At 44.3% G+C, this 21,125-nt stretch overlaps 1 protein-coding gene across 2 annotated transcripts in view; it reads right to left on the reverse strand.

Moving 5' to 3' along the window:
• The window catches only part of APBB1IP (amyloid beta precursor protein binding family B member 1 interacting protein), a 77,600-nt gene extending 57,009 nt beyond the window's left edge, over positions 1 to 20,591 (reverse strand). The window contains exons 1-2 of one of the 2 annotated variants that reach the window (XM_070380932.1): positions 20,177 to 20,591; positions 19,742 to 19,858 (exon numbers count right to left, since the gene is read on the reverse strand). The gene's annotated coding sequence lies outside the window, so the exon portion shown is untranslated. Of the gene's footprint in view, positions 1 to 19,741; positions 19,955 to 20,176 lie in introns of both variants that reach the window. The other variant, XM_070380931.1, reaches the window with a different exon arrangement.
• Positions 20,592 to 21,125: the final 534 nt, after the last annotated feature.

Raw genomic sequence — 21,125 nt, forward strand, 5'->3', positions numbered from 1 at the left:
CATGATATACCATGTGCCATGGAAAATATATCAGAAAAATCTGAGGTGCATTTAAGAGTTTTCAGCGGCAACCCAGTTCTAATTCTTTTTCTATAAATTTTACTAAAACCTTTTGGTAAATTCTAACGTATTTTACTAAAATTTTAGTAAATGAGTAAATTTTTACTAAATTTTAAAATTAGTAAATTCTCTCTCTTTTTCCTCAAAGATGCACTGAAAATGTTTTTTACTCTATTTTGAAGTTAGAACTATTTTTTTCAAGATAGGAGCTGAATTTTTACTCCCACACATTCACGATGATTCATCCTTTAAAAAAAAAAAAAAAAAAAAACATCTATTAACAGTATTTTTCTCCCAAATCAGCTTCCATAAGTAGTTGGGGTGCAGTGTGTGTGTGGTGGTGGGGCGCTCCTATTTTGCTCACATTTGCCTTGAGACACGTGGGCCCACCCACGGCCGAGGCTGGGGGACCACGAGCCAGCTGGGGCAGACAAGACCCTTCCCCAGGGACAGAGCAGAGTCTAGATCTCCGAGACAAAACCCAGCACTGTGACTTATTGGCTGGGTAACCTTGGGCAAGTTACTTAAACTTCTCGGCACTTTAGTTTTCTCATCTTCGAAAGGTGTGATAACTAGCTGCCTCGTGGGGTCCAGGTGGGAGTCTATAAATGAATGCATGTACAGGGATGGGGGAGCCTGGTGGGCTGCCGTCTATGGGGTCGCACAGAGTCGGACACGACTGAAGTGACTTAGCCGTAGCTGTACAGTCTGTACAACAGGCCTGGCTGAGCTCTGTGCACTCAGTAACTGTAGCCCCAGTACATAAGCAACTGGAACTGAAGCCTTCTTTAGCCTCTGAAAGGTCTGGAAGGCTGAAGACATGCCGATAATAATCCTTTAGAAGCTGGCATTATTTTTGCCTATTTTACAAAGTTTAAGCAACTTATCCTAGATCAGAAAATTAGTTAGCTGCAATAGTATGGAATCACTAATTACTTTACTTAAAGTAAGTGCCACTTTGAATCACTGCCTTAGATCCATTATTTAGAGTCTTATTAGCAGCTTAGGGTTTAAGGAGAGAGATTTTAGGTGAATGCAGTAGCTTTGGTGCTTGAGACTCAGCTTAAATGCCACCCCTCAAAGAAAAGCAGGCCCCCTCAAGATCTCCACCAAATCATATTGGATGCTCCAATGCTCAAGAATACGGGCTGATCGGATATTCTGATCATGGTTGTGGAGAGAAGGGTGACAGTGAGCAATGCACGTCACACTGTTCCAGCCAACAGTCTCCTGACCAGGAGCCTAATGCTCAGCCCATCCTTTCCCCACCAAGAAAACCAACTGGCTCCACAGGCATTCTTGGTTGTAACTGGCAGGGGTGGGAAAGTCATGAATGGAAAGAAAAGGGAGAGTGTTTTAAAATATATACATATCTTTTTTTTTTCTTTTTACAATAGCCTCTTTAAAGATTCTTTTTTTCAGTTGGAGTATTGTTCATTCACAATGTTGTGTGAGTCTTAAGTGTACAGCAAACTGGTTCAGTTATACATATACAAATTATTTTTCAGATTCTTTCCCATATAGGTTATTACAGAGTATTGAATATAGTTCCCTGTGCTATACAGTAGGACCTAAATAGACATTTCTCCAAAGAAGACACAAAGATGGCCAACAGGCTTGTGAAAAGATGCTCAATATCACCAACTAGACAAAAAGTGAAAGAGAAACCGTTAGTCGCTCAGTCGTGTCCAATGCTTTGCAGTCCCATAGACTGTAGCCTGCCAAGTTCCTCTGTCCATGGAATTCTCCAGGCAAGAATACTGAAGTGGGTAGCCATTCCTTTCTCCAGGGGATCTTCCCAACCCAGGGATCAAGCCCAGGTCTCCTGCATTGCAAGCAGATTCTTTACCATCTGAGTCACCAGGGAAATGAAAATCAAAACTACAAATCCAAATAGTCAGGATGGCCATCATTAAAAAGTCCACAAATAATAAATACTATAGAGGGTATGGAGAAAAAGGAACCCTCCTTCACTATTGGTGGGAATATGAGTTGGTGCAGCCTCTGTGGTTATCAGTATGTACATGCATGTTAAGTCGCTTCAATAGTGTCTGCCTCTATGCAACCCTATGGACTGTAGCCCACCAGGCTTTGGGGATTCTCCAGGCAAGAATACTGGAGAGGGTTGCCATGCCCTCTCCAGGAGATCTTCCCAACCCAGGGATTGAACACACGTCTTCTGCGTCTCCTGCATTGGCAGCTGGGTTCTTTACCACTAGCCCCACCTGGGAAGCCCTCAGATATCAGTATGGAGGCTCCTTAAAAAAATAAACCTAGAGTTACTGTATGATGCTGCAATCCCACTCCCGGGTATACATCCAGAGATCATTCTAATTTAAAAATGTACATGCACAACCCCAACTGCACTATTTACAATAGCCAAGATACGGAAGCAACCTAAATGTCTATTGACAGATGGATGGATAAAAAAGATGTGGTATGTATGTATGTATCTATATAGGTATCTATATACACACATACACATGATGGAGTATTACTCAGCCAAAAGAGAATGAAATAATGCCATTTGCTGCAATATGGATGGACCTAGAGATGATCATATGAAGTGAATTAAGTCAGACAAAGACAAATATCATATAATAGCACTTATCTGTGGAATCGAAAAAAATGACACAAAACAGAAACAGACTTACAGACATAGAAAATAAACTTTTGGTTACCAAAGCGGATAGCAGGGCAGGGACTAGGAGAGAGATAAATTGGAAGTTTGGGATGAACATATACACACCACGATATACAAAACAGGTAAAAAACGAAAAGTAAACAGACTATCTTTTGTTTCCCTACAGGAAACCAAGAACACAGGTCTGCTTTATGGGGCCATTGAGTAGGTGCTGTTATAATAACGATATTTCTTACTCATTCTCTTAGGTTGGGATGACCTAGAGAAATGGGTGATACAAAGACAGATATACCTAGAGACCACTTGTTTATTTTCGCATGAACTCATTGAAGTACACAGTGATAGGTCATAGCTTTAGACCATGATTCTTTACTTCCTAATTCATTCATTATCTCAAGAAGCAATAATGGGATGCAAGCTCTCTGCCAGAATTTATGGTAATGCTAGAATCTACACCTTGAATATTTGGTGAATGGATGAATAAAGTTCAGTCTAGACAGGATGGCAGACGTGAAAATAATTTAACACCATGTAACAATAATTTAAGGGCTCCCCCCAGGAGTAAAGAATTCGCCTGCAACGGAAGAGCCACAGGAGACGCAGGTTCAATCCCTGGGTAGGGAAGATCCCCTGAAGTACGAGATGGCAACCCGCTCCAGTCTCTTGCCTAGAGAATCCCGTGGACAGAGGAGCCTGGTGGGCTATAGTCCACAGAGCCACAAACAGTCAAACACAACTGAGCGGCTGAGCACACACAAACAATAATATGAAAGATATAAAATAATAAGGGATCAGAGAAGAGAGATCACTCACTGTGTAGGGGTGAGAAGTTGTTCTCTGCAGCCTGAGACGATGGTGGGATGCACAGCAGCTAAGAGCATGGGCCAGCACTTTGGATTCTGGAAGACCTGGGGTTCAGCCCCACCTTCACTGTGGTAAGATCTGGGGTTCAGCCCTGCCCTCATTGTGGTAAAATGTTGAGAAACTTGGCCTTAACAGTGTTGGTTTCTCAACCTATTAAACAAAGATATTTCACTGAATTTTTGTAAAGATTAAATAACACCGAATGCCTATACATGTGAGATGCTCAGAAAGTGCTAAGAGTGATCACATCACCATTGCCCTTTTGAGTCGGTACGTATATCCTATGAGAAGAATGCCAGACTCTGGAAGCACGTGGTGGGTTCACAGAGTTGGGAAATCTAGTGAGGCCCAAGCTCATCTTTTTGGATTTGGATCTGCACTTTCTTTGCAGCCTGCCTGCTGCCCTCTTAGTCTCTCAGTCGTGCCTGACTCCTTGCAACCCTGCAGACTGTAGCCCTCCAAGCTCCTCTGTCCGTGGGATTTTTCAGGCAAGAATACTGGAGTCCGTTCCCATTTCCTCCTCCAGGGGATCTTCCTGAATCAGGGACCGAACCCAGGTCTCCTTCACTGCAGGTGGATTCTTTACGGCTGAGCCATCAGGGAAGCCCCTTTTTTTGCAACAGTAGTTCTCAAAGTGTGAGTCTCAGACCAATAGCCACAGCATCACCCAGATACTTGGAAATGCAAATTCTTCAGCCCCACTCCAAAAATTATTGAATCAGAAACTCTGGGGGTGAGGACTGCTGCTGCTAAGTCTCTTCAGTTGTGTCCGACTCTGTGCGACCCCATAGATGGCAGCCCACCAGGCTCCCCCGTCCCTGGAATTCTCCAGGCAAGAATACTGGAGTGGGTTGCCATTTCCTTCTCCAATGCATGAAAGTGAAAAGTCAAAGCGAAGTCGCTCAGTCGTGTCTGACTCTTAGCGACCTCATGGACTGCAGCCTTCCAGGGTCCTCCGTCCATGGGATTTTCCAGGCAAGAGTACTGGAGTGGGGTGCCATTGCCTTCTCCAGGGGGTGAGGACTAACACTCTCTATTTTAAAAAGCTGCCCACGTGATTTGTTTGCATGCTAAAGTTTGAGAACCACTGGTTTACAAATAGATGGTAAAAAAAGTATGGGAGGTGGGAGGAAGGTTCAAGAGGGAGGAGACATGTATATACCAATGGCTGATTCATGTTGATGTATGGCAGAAACCAACACAATATTATAATTATCTCCAATTAAAAACAAATAAAAATGTTATAGGCAAGTACAGGGTGTATGAAGATTATGAGAATTAAAAGTTTTAGCCAAGACAAAAATGGCTTGTGCTTTACGTCAAATGCAAGGAAAGAAGGCACTTGCCATGTGCCATGCCCTGTATTATTTCTGTGTTAAAAACACATAAGAAACTGTCTATTTACTGTTTAAAGGTACGGAATGAGGGAATTCCCTGGCGGTCAGTGGTTTAGACTGCGCTATCACTGCCCAAGGGCCCAGGCGCGATCCCTGGTTGGGGAACTAAGCTTTGTGGCATGGCTGAAAAAAAAAGATTTAAAAAAAACAACAGTATAGAACGAAAAAGAACCTGGTTAGATACTGGAAAATCCAGCTTATTTTTATCACTACCTAGATAGCATATTCAAAAGCAGAGACATTACTTTGCCATCAAAGGTCCGTCTAGTCAAGGCTATCGTTTTTCCTGTGGTCATGTATGGATGTGAGAGGTAGACTATAAAGAGGGCTGAGCGCAGAAGAACTGATGCTTTTGAACTGTGGTGTTGGAGAAGACTCTTGAGAGTCCCTTGAACTGCAAGGAGATCCAACCAGTCCATTCTGAAGGACATCAGTCCTGGGTGTTCTTTGGAAGGAATGATGCTAAAGCTGAAACTCCAGTACTTTGGCCACCTCATGCGAAGAGTTGACTCATTGGAAAAGACTCTGATGCTGGGAGGGATTGGGGGCAGGAGGAGAAGGGGATGACAGAGGATGAGATGGCTGGATGGCATCACTGACTCGATGGACGTGAGTCTGAGTGAACTCCGGGAGTTGGTGATGGACAGGGAGGCCTGGCGTGCTGCGATTCATGGGGTCTCGAAGAGTCGGACACGACTGAGCGACTGAACTGAACTGAATGTTCCTTTCCTGGGCAACATGTAACCTCTTGAGGAAAATGTTCTCTCAATTGCTATGGGACTTGGAAGCACTTCCTTTCCTTATTCATAAGAAGCAGATTCACAGTGTAAAGATGGCAATGACAATGATGGTTTTAAACAAGGCATCCTGTTCTTTGATGTGGGGTCTCTGTCCCCTCCCCTTGACTCTGAGCAGTCTTTGACTGCTATGACGGATGCAGTATCAGGGAAGTGACGCTCTGTGTGCAGGGCAGGCCAGGAGAGGCCATCCACAAGGTCACTTAGAACTCCCCCCATACACTCCCTGTGCAAGCCCAGCTGTCACCCTGTGAGAAGCCAGAGCCACCTGGAGGGGCTACAGGAGACACTCTGGTTACCAGTCCTGGCCCAGCTCAGGGGCCAGGCTGGTGAGTAAAAAATCCTCCAGGTAAGCCCAGTCTCCAGCAGTTTGCACCACCTCCAGCTGTTCAAGTATCCCCAGCTGAGGTCACAGACATCACTCGGAACTGAGGCCAGCTAGCCCTGTGGTGGCGAGTCCTGACCCACACAATCCGTGATCACAATAAAACTGTCTGTCACGCAGCACTGAGTTTGGGGTAGTCTGTTACACAGCTGTTGATAGTGGAGCAAATGATCAGTGCAGCTACCACTCCAGGGTACCTTCTACAACTCCAGCATGGTACTATGCTCTTATGCTAGATTCTGGCTTGTTGCACCTGCTCTGCAAAATATGTTAGTCCCATCTGCAAGAGAAGAAATGGAGGCTGTGAGCAGAAAAGTGTCATGCAAAGGAACACGCGGTAAACGACTGTTTATGTCAATATTCAGTGCATTAAAAAAGAGCCAAAATGTCAGTATTTATCCAAAAATAATAATGAGAAAACGGCAAAAATTGTGGTGGTCATTTTGTAATGAATAGAAAGATCAAATCACTACGTTGTGCACCAGGAACTAACACAGTGGTTGAAGGTCAACTATACTTCAAAACAAAGAAATTCATAGAAAAAGATATTAGATGTGTGGTCACTGGGGGTGGCATGGGGATTGGAAGAAGGTGATCAAAAGTTATGAACTTCTGCTTATAGGATAAATGAGCATTAGGGATGTAATGTATATCATGATCGGAGAAGGCAATGGCACCCCACTCCAGTACTCTTGCCTGGAAAATCCCATGGACGGAGGAGCCTGGAAGGGTTCAGTCCATGGGGTCGCTGAGGGTCGGACACGATTGAGCGACTTCACTTTCACTTTTCACTTTCATGCATTGAAGAAGGAAATGGCAACCCACTCCAGTGTTCTTGCCTGGAGAATCCCAGGGACGAGGGAGCCTAGTGGGCTGCCATCTATGGGGTCACACAGAGTTGGACACGACTGAAGTGACTTAGCAGCAGCAGCAGTACATCATGATGCATATAGTTAACACTGCTGTATGTTATATATGAAGGATGTTAAGAGAGTAAATCCTAAGAGTTCTCAACACAAGGAAAAAAAATATTACTTAGATTTTATATCTATATGAGATGATGGATATTCATCAAACTTATTGTGGTAACTGTTTCATGATCTACATAATTCAAATCACTTCAATACACTGATAGGGGCTTCCCTGGTGGCTCAGTAGTGAAGAATCCGCCTGCCAATGCAGGAGACACAGTTTCTACCCCTGATCCGAGAAGATCCCACAACTAAGTCCACGCACTACAACTACAGAGGCTGTGCTCTAGAGCCCAGTAGCTCTAGAACTACTGAAGCCGGTGTGCCCTGGAGCCCATGCTCCACAAGAGAAGCCACTGCAGTGAGAAACCCGCCCCCACCCCCCTGCAACTAGAGAGGAGCCCCTGCTCTCTGCAGCTAGAGGAAAAGCCCACATAGCAATGAAGACCAGCATAGCCAAAGATAAATAAAATCATTCTTAAAAAAATAAATGCACTGATAACTTCTGATCAGTGGGCAGTGAATACACATCCTTTCCTACGATTCAAGTGAAATGACTCCAGAGCAGTCTGGAAAGCAAGGAAGGATGCCGCTGCTAGATGAAAAACCTTGAGGAATTTCTGGAAGATGTTAAGGAGAAGGGACTGTATAGAGAACCACTAGAGCAAGGGAAGCAGTGGTCCAATGTGGGTCTGGAGGAGGGCTGTCAAACCCAGAGCCGAGGAAAACGGCCCAAACTCGGGGTCAGCAAAGATGGAAGTCCATGGACAAACTGGAGTAATTAAGGACCGATGCTATGGGCCATTTGACTCCTCTGTCACAAGGAACAAAGAGAAACTACACCTGCCCTGGGTCTAAAATCAGCAAGAACCCTTGCCCTATACACTATGGGAGAACTGGCTCACAGGTTCTTAAGGTGGGACTTGAGCCAGGAAAACAAAAACAAATAAAGCAGTTTGGGGCTCTGTAACAGACATGAGATCCCAGTTCAATCAGCCAACTATTCATCCATCCTTCCATCCATTAGAAGGGGTTGAGAAAAGAAATGCCCACATTCAGTGAAATGCACGAAGAATTCTTAGGAGCTCCACTTTCAGCATAAGTGGAGGCCAGCATATTGCTGACCTCAGCAAATAGCCCCCAAGGAGGGCTGAAACTTACACACATGATCTTTATCCAAACCAAACAGGAAAGCTGCCTTCTGTCAATCACCACATCCATCTATAGAACCTGTCAGCCTCATAGTCAAGAAAGAGGCTGTTCAGCTGCCAAGTAAGTCATACCACCTTCTTATGTTATTCTAGCCTTTCAATAAAAGTATGAATCAACAACCAAGATTTCAAAAAATCTTTTCAGCTATGCTGAGAGGGGCAGCATTTTATTTATATTATATTTGTATTGGACAGGGCTCCAGAGAACCACAGTCTTCTGTTTTTACAAGTGCCTAAGCATTTTGACCCAACTCTCCCAGTAGCTGACACAGTGCTATGGTTGAATAACAGTTCAACTATTGGAACCCAATGGATAACAGTTCATGTATTAGCACCTTTAAAAAAGAATAGTAGGAGTTATAAATATGGGACAATTACTATAGATCAGACGCATATAGGATCTTATTTAACTCTCAAAGCAATCTTAGGATGTAGTGACATTATTCTAATTTTATAGGTTATAAAACTTAGGGCTGGAGAAAGTAATCTGCACAAGCTCACGTGAGTGGAGGACTGGACTGTGCCCAGGTCTCAGTTGAAAGCTCATGTTCACAATCATGCCACACAGCCTTCTGAAGACACAGACTGACGGTGATCATTAAGAGGTAGAATTTGGCAGCTATTTTGCTAATGGTGCTATTACAGTATCTATTTGTCCAGTTTGAATGCAACTGAGTTCGTGACTGTCTTTCACACCACACTGAGGTTAGGCAGAAAATCTTGTATTTTCATCCAAGCCTGTGACACACATCACGTACTCAGTAAATGTATTCAGCTGTTGGGTGATCCTGGCTAAGTGATTTAACCTGAGTCTTTGGTATAGTGTCTGATATACTATACTAAGCCATTATTATTATCCCCACCATCATCATTTTTGTTACTGTATCTCCCTCTAAAACCACCATGTGCTAAAAACTACTGTGTACTGTTGAGTCCGACTCTGCGACCCTATGGACTGTAGCCCGCCAGGCTCCTCTGTCCATGGGGTTTCCCTAGGCAAGAATACTGGAGTGGGGTGCCATTTCCTTCTCCAGGGGATCTAAAACCACAGGTGGAAACAAGTGTCCGTCACTTACTCACACACCACGTACCGGTTCCCAAGTCCCAAGCAGGACTTGCTTACTTCTGCCTGTTGCATTTTTGTGTACCTGAACTGCCATTTTCCCATAGACTAGGCACAGTTTTAAAATACCAAGCTACTGGAAAGGACATCTGTAAGTTGTGTTTCTAGGACAGAGATTGTTATTTTATTTATTTTTTTTTTGCCACGCCACACAGCATGTGAGTTCTTAATTCCTCACTAGACCACCAGGGAAATCCCTAGGACAGAGATTCTTAACCATTCGGAACTATAGAGGAACTGCATCTGGAATCTCCCTAAAGCTTTTTCAAACTGTACCCATGGCACTTTTACAACTCCACAATCCAAATCTTATCACTACCTTCCACGCTGGAAGTGAAGTCGCTCAGTCATGTCCGACTCTTTGCGACCCCATGGATGGTAGCCCACCAGGCTCCCCCGTCCATGGGATTTTCCAGGCAAGGGTACTGGAGTGGGGCTGCCATTGCCTTCTCCACCCTGGAAGGGAGGTGTATTTTTGGAGTTGAAGACCATCACAGAGAGCTGCTGTTGTGAGGGTGTGTTATGCTTGTGAGCTAGCAGATGAAAGCTAAAGAGAAAAAAAAAAAAGAGTTGACAACCACCGTTGCCTAGGGCAACCGATCTTATTTGCCGGATGTGGGTTTAGGGTATCCTGCTCTACGTTTTACTTCCACTCTTTCTCCAGTGCCTGTTACTTTTAAGAAGAATCCAAAAAAATAAGGGTGAGGATGGGAGGGTGGGCAGAGGGGACAATAAAGAATAAAAAGTAAGCCATGGCAATTTGTTGTTGTTTTTTTTGCTTAGAGGGCTAATGAAGCATTTTGGGTGTAGGCTGAGCTATGCATTAAAATCTGGTTCCAAGGACACACCCCACAGTAACAGAAAATGCTTTTTGTTTCTTTTTGCCCTTAGTTTTCTTCATAAGGCATCTAGTATCCTCCCAACAGCCGAACCGTCAACACTTAGTTAGGATACAGTATTTGTGCAATTACCTAGAGCTGCACCGTCCAGTTCAGTAGCCACTAGCCACAGGTGGCCACTGAGCACTTGAATTGTGGCTCGTCCAAACTGAAATGTGCTCTAAGTGTAAGACACGCTGGATTTCGTATGAAGAAAGAAAAAGAATTCATCCACAATTTCAATATGACTTACATTTACTGTAATTTAGTATAATTAATATTAATTCATTAAATGGTCATTTTGGATACATACATACTAAATAAAATAGATTACTAAATTAACACCCTGTGTTTCTCTTTGACTGTTTCTAGTGTGGCTTCTTGAAAATGTAAAGTTATTTATGTGGGGACTTTCCTGGCAGTCCAACGGTTAGGATGCCGCACTTTCACTGCAGGGGGCATGGGTTCAATCCCTGATCAGGGAACTAAGATCCTTCATGCCCCATGGCATGGCAAAATAAATAAATAAATAAAAATAATCTATGTCGCTTGCATTATACTTGTGTTGGACAGGGCTCCAGAGAACCAGAGTTTTCTGTTTTTACAAGTGCTAAGCATTTTGACTCAAAGGTGGTAGACTGTGGGGATTGTACCATATAAATGTGATCTGAGTACTACGCACTAAGATTTAAACCAAATCTCCCGTTTCCCTTCCCCCTGCCCTGTATGCTCCAGCTCTGCCGAACAATTTCATGCATGTAGTGCCTGAGGTAGCTTTCTTCCACTGGGCCTCCTGGAAATATCTTTATCCTTCAAAATGCCTTTGGTTCCCCCCATACTATGTCTTCCCTACAGTCACTCCCATCACCATCTTATGCTCATCACAAACTGGAATGTGTTTATTTGCAGGCCTGGGTCTCCCAGTAGACCAGAAGCTTCTGGAGCTTTGGTGCCATATCTTATTTTGTTTTACACCTTCTACTCTGTCTGGCACATGATCAGCCCTCGACAGATATAAGACTGGAGAAAAAGTTCCAGTGTCAGCGTGTTCAGCAGAGTGTTAATTCAACTTGAGTGTGCATGTAAGCACAGAGCTCCCTTCTGTGAATCTCGAATGAGGGGTGCTTTTCTGCTCTGATGGTCAGGGCAGTGAACTCCCTGGACATTTCAGCCTTTCTCTTCTACGTTAATCTTGGGAGCCGCTTGCTCACAGCATCGCACTGTACTTACCCACGTCCCGGGCCCAAGCCACTTCATTTCTGTTTGCCACATACAATGGCAGAAATTTAAGTACCATGTCAGTCAACAAATAGTCTTGATTTGCTAAGAAACAGTCTTGACTTGCTAAGCCATATCATCTAGGAATTTAACTAGGAGGGAGTCATTCCCCTTAAAAAATAATAAAATAAATGATTTTTTTAATGCCACATCCCAAACTTCATCAGTTCATTGACCCATCAACTGGGAATTTTATGTTAGCAGCAGAGATGAAAGAGTTCATTAATACCATAAATACAGTAGCCTTAGACAAATTCATTTAGTCAGCTCACTGAATTGAGATCATTCTGTAAACTGCCTGAAAAAGATTTTGTGGTATTTTTTTCTGTCAATAACTGATTTGTTCATCCTTTTCTTTTTGAGACAAAATTCTAATAATGCACTTAACTGAAAAACAAACTTTCGCTTGTGGGGGAAAAAATAGTCTACGATATGAACTGTGATGCAGACAATGAAGTAAGCAGAATTCCACTAAGTGCTACTATGTCATAATTATACTGCCCTGACACCTACTGTAGCCAAAACAAATGAAATGTCAGCTATCTTGATCTCAGTAGTTACTTCCTAGAAGCCACTTCCAATGTCAGGGCAATGTTACCTACCACTCTTCAACAGCTGCTAGTGAAGTCTTGGTCCTGCTCTAACTCGTGCATCCATTTAAAATCCATCTGGTTTTAGATTTTGAAAATATAAGTATCTTAACCTTGGGGCACAAAAACCTCCTTTGTGCAAAGGGCCGTTATCTTCCCTTCCTCAGAATCCTGATGTTAAACTCATAATCTTAGAGGTGACTTCCCTGATGGTCCAGTGGTTAAAAATCCACCTTTCAGAGCAGGAGACGTGGGTTCAATCCCTGGTCCGAAAACTAAGATCCCACAGGGCACAGGGCAACTAAGCCCACGAGCCACAATTAGAGAGAAGCCTGCATGCTCCAGTGAAGAGTCAATGTGCCGCAACTAAGACCCAACACAGCCAAATAAATAAATAAATTCCCAAAACCCTCACAATCACAGAAACCTTTTATAAGGCCCATGTCACTGGTTGTGAATTCATGTATAAGTATGGGGCTTTTCAATATTCATTTCCTGCTCTCTCCTTTATTAAAAAGAACTCTCACTGTCTTGAGTTTCAAGGGCATGAAATATTACTGATTAGCTGACTATATTCTTATTTCATTTATATGATAAAGATTGCTGGTCAATTCTTTCAGCAAGTTTCAAAAGAAGAGTTTAAAGCATTAGGATCCTAAAGAGCTAGTTTTACATCCCAGTTCTTAAAATGTAATCTTGGGTAAAATTCTTAACACTCTCTAAACTGTCATTTCTAATCTGTACAATGAGAATTAATGATAGTACCTTCCCCAAAAGTTACTTAGGCTGAATGACTGTAGCCTTTTATGTAATAAGCACATAGTGATAACAAGTTGACATTTCATATCCATGTCCAAAACTTTCTTTTTCCAGATTTTTCAATTTATTTTTAATTGGAGTGTAATTCCTTTACAATGTTGTAGTTTCTGCTGTACCACAACATGAATCAACTATATGTATACATGTGTCCCCTCCCTCTGAAGCCTCCCTCCCCAAAACTCAACTTGTCACAGCTTTCCCTCTAAACTGCCCACGTGGTTGATGCCACTTCCATCCTTCTCATTGTTTGGGTCAAGAAATTTCGAGACATCTTTGGTTCCTCTTTCTCTGAAATCCCACATCCACTTTGCCAGGAAATCCTGTTGGCTCTACCATTAAAATATATGCCGAATCCCAAAGCTTCTTAATAGATTTCTGACTTTATCCAGCTTTTTGTCAAGCAATCACAGTAAGCCTTTGACATGTAAGTCAGATCACATTATTCCTCTTCTCAGAATCCTGTAACGGCCCCTCAGTTTAACTCAATGTAAAAGCCAATGTTTTCATGATGGGTTACAAGACCCTACGTGATCTGCCATCTCTTTACCTTCCCCCTATGTCTCCAACCACACCTCCTATTACCCTCTCCCTCCAGGCCACACAGGTGCCTTTTCCCTCGAACGCACCAGGCTTACCTGTGCCTTATGGCCTCAGCACTAGCTGTTCCCTCTGCTCAGAACACTGTTCCCTCAGACAGTCAGCTCCTTCAAACCCTGGCTCAGGTCTTCCCAATGAGGCCAAGCCTGACCATCTTATTTAACCCTGCAATTTTATTTCGTTCAACTTTACCTTTTTAAATGGGACTCTTCACTCACCAATATTATTTACTTATTTTTGATGCTTACTGATGATTATCTGCGTCTCCTAACTGGAATACAGCTCCCCAAACGCAGAGATCTCTGTCTCTTTCATTCACCTGGAATCAGTTCAGTTGAGTTCAGTTCAGTCACTCAGTCGTGTCCGACTCTTTGCATGAATCGCAGCACGCCAGGCCTCCCTGTCCATCACCAATTCCCGGAGTTCACTCAGACTCACGTCCATCGAGTCAGTGATGCCATCCAGCCATCTCATCCTCTGTCATCCCCTTTTCCTCCTGCCCCCAATCCCTCCCAGCATCAGAGTCTTTTCCAATGAATCAACTCTTCGCATGAGGTGGCCAAAGTACTGGAGTTTCAGCTTCAGCATCATTCCTTCCAAAGAAATCCCAGGGCTGATCTCCTTCAGAATGGACTGGTTGGATCTCCTTGCAGTCCAAGGGACTCTCAAGAGTCTTCTCCAACACCACAGTTCAAAAGCATCAATTTTTCGGTGCTCAGCCTTCTTCACAGTCCAACTCACCTGGAATAGTGCTTGGCAAATATTTTTTTGGATGACTGAATTCTATTTAAAGTAGAAATTGAAGTCATATGGAAATTAGCAGTTCCTAACTTACGTATGCTTTACCATACTTAAAAGTTACAGTTATCCTCTGATATCTTGGTTACTTCATTAATAACTAAGATTCTACTACTTCCATGGTACTTCCTCTTCAACATTTGTAATCCACTTTGTTTTCATGCTATTTAAATTAAAATAAGTTCTCTTTACTTTATAGGACACTCTATTTATGACCACGCTTTGAGTCAGTGAAGATTCTAATTTCAGTTTCCCAGGAACTTCCCTGGAGGTCCAGTGGCTAAAATTCTGTGCTCGCAATGCAGGGAGCCCAAGTTACACACCTGGTCAGGGAAGTAGATCCCAGATGCGGCAAGTGAGACCCAGTGCAGCCAAATAAATAAACTAATAATAAATAAATATTAAAAAATAATTTCAGTTTCCCAAGTACCAATATACTCTAATTCCCAGTTTGATATCTTTGTAAATGCATTTACCTGCTTTCTAAATCCTTTTCAAATAATCAGCACAGTCAGAATAATGATGACCTCTATCAAGAAAAAGTGAAGTGAAGTCGCTCAGTTGTGTCCGACTCTGCGACCCTATGGACTGTAGCCTACCAGGCTCCTCTGTCCATGGGCTTTTCTAGGCAAGAATACTGAAGTGGGTTGCCATTTCCTTCTCCAGGAGATCTTCCCAACCCAGGGATTGAACCCAGGTCTCCCACATTGTAGGCAGACGCTTTACCATCTGAGCCACCAGGGAAGTCCATCAAGAAAAAAGGGTAATGCTATTGAGAGGAAGTCAGAGGTACTAATATTATTTTACTTCTTAAGCTAGATGATATGTACCCTGATGTCAGTTTTATTATTATTTGCTGTAATAATATGTATGGGCTTGCCTTGTGGCTCAGCTGGTGAAGAATCCACCTGCTATGCAGGAGACCTGGGTTCAATCCCTGGGTTGGGAAGATCCCCTGGAGAAAGGAAAGGCTACCCACTCCAGTATTCTGGCCTGGAGAATTCCACAGACTGTATAGTGCATGGGGTCGCAAAGAGTCAGACACAACTAAGGGACTTTCACACACTCACGTATGTATCTTACATCATCTACTGTATTTATGGAATATTTCATAGTGAAAAAGGGAAAATAAATCTAATGTTTGCTTGTTCTATCACTCTGTATTTTCCCTCCAGTTTGATATGATCTATGGACATAAATCTTCTGGCCAGTTTGTGCAAACATAACTATTGTGTGATTTAGCATTTATCCCTGCTCCCAGCCTGCAGCCATTTCACTGATGAGTCTGTGATATGAGATCAAATCAGAAGGATCCCCAGCAGAAGTAGGAAAAAAAAAAAGCTACTCACTATTCATTGATTTAATTAACACAGCCCATTATCAAGAGGATTGGAAACATAATAAAGCTAAAAATGAAACCACATGGGGACTTCCCTGGTGGTCTAGTGGTTAAGACTCCATGGTTCCAATGCAGAGGGTATGGGTTCAATCCCTGGTCTGGGAACTAAGACCCCACATACTGTGCAACACAGCCAAAAATTAAATCAAATGGTTGCTGCTAAAGAAGATTATTTTTTCGAAAGACATGTTTTCCCACTCTAAAAAGGCATGTTCTTTGCTGGGCCTACCTTCACTTCATCCTCCCTGACCCCCGTGCGGTGTAGGAATCTGATGGGTGCTCACACAGCACAAGGCCTTGGTCGTGTGTGGGGCTGTAATTGCCCATTTATGTCTCCCCTAGTAAACTCGAACTTCACTGAGGAAAGGCCTCCTGTTCTTTTTCACCATTTAAGCCCTTGCCCTTGGTATAGCGCCTCAGTGCTGGTGTTATACTGACTCAGTTCAAAGGTCAGCTCTGCTTCTCACTCCCTGGGTAAGCTTCTTAACCTCTCTGCACTTTCATTTCCTCAACGATAAAGGGTTAACAGTGGTATAAGCCCACGTGCGTGCATGCAGGTACGCTAAGTTGCTTCAGTCGTGTCCAACTCTTTGTGACCCTATGGACCGTAGCCCGCCAGGCTCCTCTGTCCATGCAATTCTCCAGGCAAGACTACTGGAGTGGGTTGCCATGCCCTCCTCCAGAGATCTTCCTGACCCAGAGATAGAACCCAAGCCTCATTATGCTTCCTGCACTGACAGGCGGGAAACAGCGCCACAGGGGAAGCCCCATAAACCCAGCATGTGAAGCTTACTGAAACAACACATCCACGTTAGTTAACACAGGGTCTGGTACAAAATATAAGCTAAATAAATATAATAACTGTTTATGATGACCAGTTGGTGATAAAGAGGAAACTGAGTTGACAGAGAAGAAAGACTAGCTCTTATAATATGATTCTTGGTGATTCAAGTGCATAGATGATGTTTAGAAAATGTTTGGAAATGGTGTCAGGAATTCAAGCTTTAGAACAGGAGCTGAGCAGGTGTGGTGCCTTGGGGCGATGCTATAGGTCTGCCTGCTCAAGCGTCAGGGTTGGTAGGGGGCCAGCTGGGTCTCAGGGCTTATACGGATTGATGGTACCACCCAGAAGTGGTACTAATATCACTGGACATTTAGTAAATGTTATTTGAGTCCCAACTACGGTGCAAGGAATTTGGCTAGGTGATGGGGATGCAGTGCAATTGTAAACGTTTTGGTGTGACAGACTATGGCACACAATTTATTACAAGCTTCTGCACTACTAAAAGGTACTGAGCATAAAAATAATTAACACTGAAGAGGATTAGAAGTAAATTAAAATCATGTTTGTGAAAGTGGGATGGTTTAAAGAAATTGGAAGTGGTATATTAAATATAGGCATTTTCGGCGATGCATTTTTAAAAGGCTTTTTATGTGAACCATTTTTAAAGTATTGAATTTGTTACAATACTGCTTCTGTTTTATGTTTTGGTTTTTTGGTTTCAAGGTATGTGGGATCTTAGCTACCTGACCAGGAATGGAACTGGTATGCCCTGCATTGGAAAGGAAAGTCTTAACCATTGGACCACTTAATCAAGTCCCAGCAATGCATTTTATGAGCAGTTCATTCTAATAGTAATATGAAGATATCTAGAACTTTTAATTTGTTATTGAAAAAAGTCAAAAAATAGTAGGTGATTGGTATACATTCTCAGGATATAAAAATACAAAAGATTTAATAGACACTACAAAATTTAGTGTTAAGTGTTAGTTGCTCGATCATGTCCAACTCTTTGCAACCCCACGGACTATAGCCTGCCAGGCTCCTCGGTCCATGAAATTTTCCAGGCAAGAATACTGGAGTGGGTTGCCATTCCCTTCACCAGAAGATCTTCCCATCACAGGGATCGAACATGGGTCTCCTGCATTGCAGGCAGATTTTTTACCATCTGAGCCACCAAGGAACAAAACCTAGTAAGCAGTGCTTAAGATTTAAAGAAACTGAGTCATAAAGTAATCCATATTACAAAGTTATATTTCCTGAGAATTAACACTTGAAAAAATTTGAAATCGATTATATAGACCTACCCAACCTTGGGGTCATCAATTTCCTATTGAAATTTTTCAATAGAATGGAAATGCGCCTTCTTACATGTTGACCAGAAATCTACTGTTTCTTGAGGAACTTCTCAGAAACAAAAGACCTCAAAAGATTTGACTCTAACATCTGTTATCATCATTTTCTCCATTCTTTTTTGTTAGTGATCAGCCATTCTTTGTCAGCATTCAAGACAGGACAGATTCAAAGAATTCTGGAAACTCCTCAATTGCTATTTTAATGATAGATATCAGGTAGGCCAATAATCTTTACTGATAAGGTTAGAGAGATCAAAGCAACTTAATTAACATCATTTTTTCTCTAGCTAAAGGCAGGTCTGGAAAAGAACCCAAGTCTCCCAAATATCCGGGAAAGATATAAATATCAGTAATAATGTGAAAATGACTAAGAATCGGAAAGAAAGTGAAGTTGCTTAGTTGGGTCCTACTCTTTTCGACCCCGTGGACTGTAGCCTGCCAGGCTCCTCTGTCCATGGGATTCTCCAGGCAAGGATACTGGAGTGGGTTGCCATTTTCTTCTCCAGGGGATCTTCCCAACCCAGGGAACGAACCTGGGTCTCCCACCTTGCATGCAGACTCTTTACCATCTGTTTCCCTGGTGGCTCAGAATCTGAAGATGACATTAAATTTCTTAGACCTTTCACAACACGTTGAGCAGACAGGAAACACCACCATGAAGACATTACAGAAATTTCCTAGTAGATTCTCTGTTAATTTTGCTAGCCAGCGTTACTGTAAGGCTGCCCATGGGCTGTCCCAGTATTTCAGTATTCGGGCCAGAGAGAAAATTGACCCTGAGGTTTACTCAAAGAGGCAAAGGCCTGGAAACCTCCATTCGGAGGCCTAGACTTTAAAATCAGTAGTAGTTAGTACTCTTGCCTTTGTTTAAACCACGTTATACCTGAGCAGTAATAAACCCCTGAGCCTTTTCTGTTTGTTATTTCTGCTGATACTCCATTTCTTTCTATAACAATTGCATTTAAAGTTATTTTTGAACCGCTTTGCAGTGAGTAGCACCAGGAACAAACACATTTAGCGTTCCACAACGGTCTGAACGATGAGATACACCTTCCCTGAAGGAAGATAAGGGGTGCGCTTGGATGAGGTATTCTGGGGGACCCCTACCCGAGATCCTCCTGGATATAACGACATCCTGGTTAATTTGCTTCGTGCTTCTAAAAGGACGCTCTGGATATTCATTCCAAACAAAATTACAACACCTGTGCCTGGTGTCCAGCTCGTTCCTCTCTGCTGTTTTAAAGCGAAAAGGACAATAATTCGGATGCAAAGTTATTTTTAAAAAGAAGAAACAGCCGTCTGAAAGTTTTCAAGAAAAGAAACACTAGGACGCGACAGACTTGTGACCGTCACTCTCAAATTCTCACATGACCTGCACTCAATGCACGGCGCCCGGAAATGCCCCCGGAAATGCCCCCTGAAAATGCCCCCTGAAATGCCCCTGGAAGCCCTTCAGCGCTGGTCAGGCTGCGGCTCCCGGACCCGCTGGACAGGAGAGGGTACACCGGTTCCCCGTCTGACTTTGGAGCAATTTTCTGGGCAGGAAATCAGTCAAATCTGACGAAACCCAACTCGGGGAAGGCGAACCCCAGCCCCAAACCCCGCGGAGCTGAGTCAAGGGCAGGGGTCGGCGAAGGGCACCGCCCTCCAGGGCCCAGCGGAGCCGCGCGTTCACCCGGCCCGGCCTCGGGCACGACCCTGGTCGGGAGACATCCCGGGGAGGGGAGTCGGGGGCCGGGGCGGCCCGGGTGCCGCTCCCAGGGCTCCCGGGGCAGGCGGGCCGGCGCCACTTACCTCGACGGCTGCTCGGGGCGCGCGGGCACTTGGCGGAGACTCGTGCGCGGGGCAGCTTCGGGGCGGCGGCCGGGAGGCTTCGCGGAGCGCGGGCTGCGCCCCGGCTCGGGTCGGCGGCTGGGGAGGAAGTGGTGTCAGCCCGGCCCGGCCCTCGCGGCGCGCAGACGTGGGGCGCTCGGCGCGCGGCTCCGCATGGAGGTGCGAGGAGGGCGCCTGGTGGGAAACACCCACGGACGCGGATACAGACGCCTGAAGCCCCGGGGCCGCTTTTTCCGACTCGAAGGCTCTGTGCCTCCGCGCATCTTACCCCTCCCCCTCCCCACCTCCCACGGCCCAGCTCCCCCTTCCTCCTCCTCTCCCCCCCCTCCCCAAAGAAGACCACAACTTGGGTTGCAAACCGGGGGAAAGGTGCGCCTTCCTCTCAGCCTCCCCTACCTGCGTCGCGGGCCCTCCCCTCTCGGAGGCGTCCTCTGGATTGTCGCCTCGGTGTTTCTATTACCGGCCAAGGGATTGGGGCCCAAACGGCGGTTCCACCAAAGCCCCAGAAGCCGGTTTCTTTTGCAGCGGTGTTCGTAAGTGTCGACTTCAGCCCTTCTGGGGCTTCCTCTTTTCGGGCCAGTTGTGCAAGGCCCTGCTTGCAGGCCGCGCGCCGCCCGCGGTTGGGCGGTCTCCGTGGTAGAGCTGGGGCGGGGAAGGGTGCGCTCCGCAGGGGCAGTGTCTTGATTATCGGGTTGGCAACCCCCTAAAGACTAATAATGACACTCAGTTGGCGGGCGAGCCTGTGGCCTCTCCCATATAGCTGTGGAAATCCAAAATAGCCAAAACCTTGTGCACGGGGATTCGGCCACAGAGATTTAACTTACATCTGCAGTGACCCTTTGACCCAGCGATCTAAGATCTAATTTAACACATACTAAGAATGGGCTACAGATACGCAGTGATGCGCACCCGCCAGGCCACTCTTAGCCGCAGGATTTGTAATCTCAAAGGACTAACTGGAAAGAACCCGGTGACTTAATCTCCAGAGGGAAAGTGGGTGAAATCTGAAAACACAGCAGTTAAACCCAAATTTGGAAATGTGGTTGAAGTCACCTCCTCTGTCGTTCTACAGCTGGATCTGTGAGGAAGGTGGTAGAGACCTGATGGCATAAATTAGACCCATAAATTCATTAGGTAATTTCAGATAGTTCAGCCATTAAATACTTAAGGAAAAACTGTTTACCACCTACCCTTCTAAGAACAAGCAAAACAGTAGTGATGAGAGTAATTCCTGCTCTCATGGAAGGTACATTCTAGTTGGGAGAAAACAGACAATATACAAATTAATATTTAACATGTCAAGTACTGTCAGCATTTTGACAGCAATTAAAAGGGGAGGAATAGA

Source organism: Bos mutus, chromosome 13 (genome assembly GCF_027580195.1).
Source record: "Bos mutus isolate GX-2022 chromosome 13, NWIPB_WYAK_1.1, whole genome shotgun sequence".
Classification (NCBI taxonomy): Eukaryota; Metazoa; Chordata; class Mammalia; order Artiodactyla; family Bovidae; genus Bos; species Bos mutus.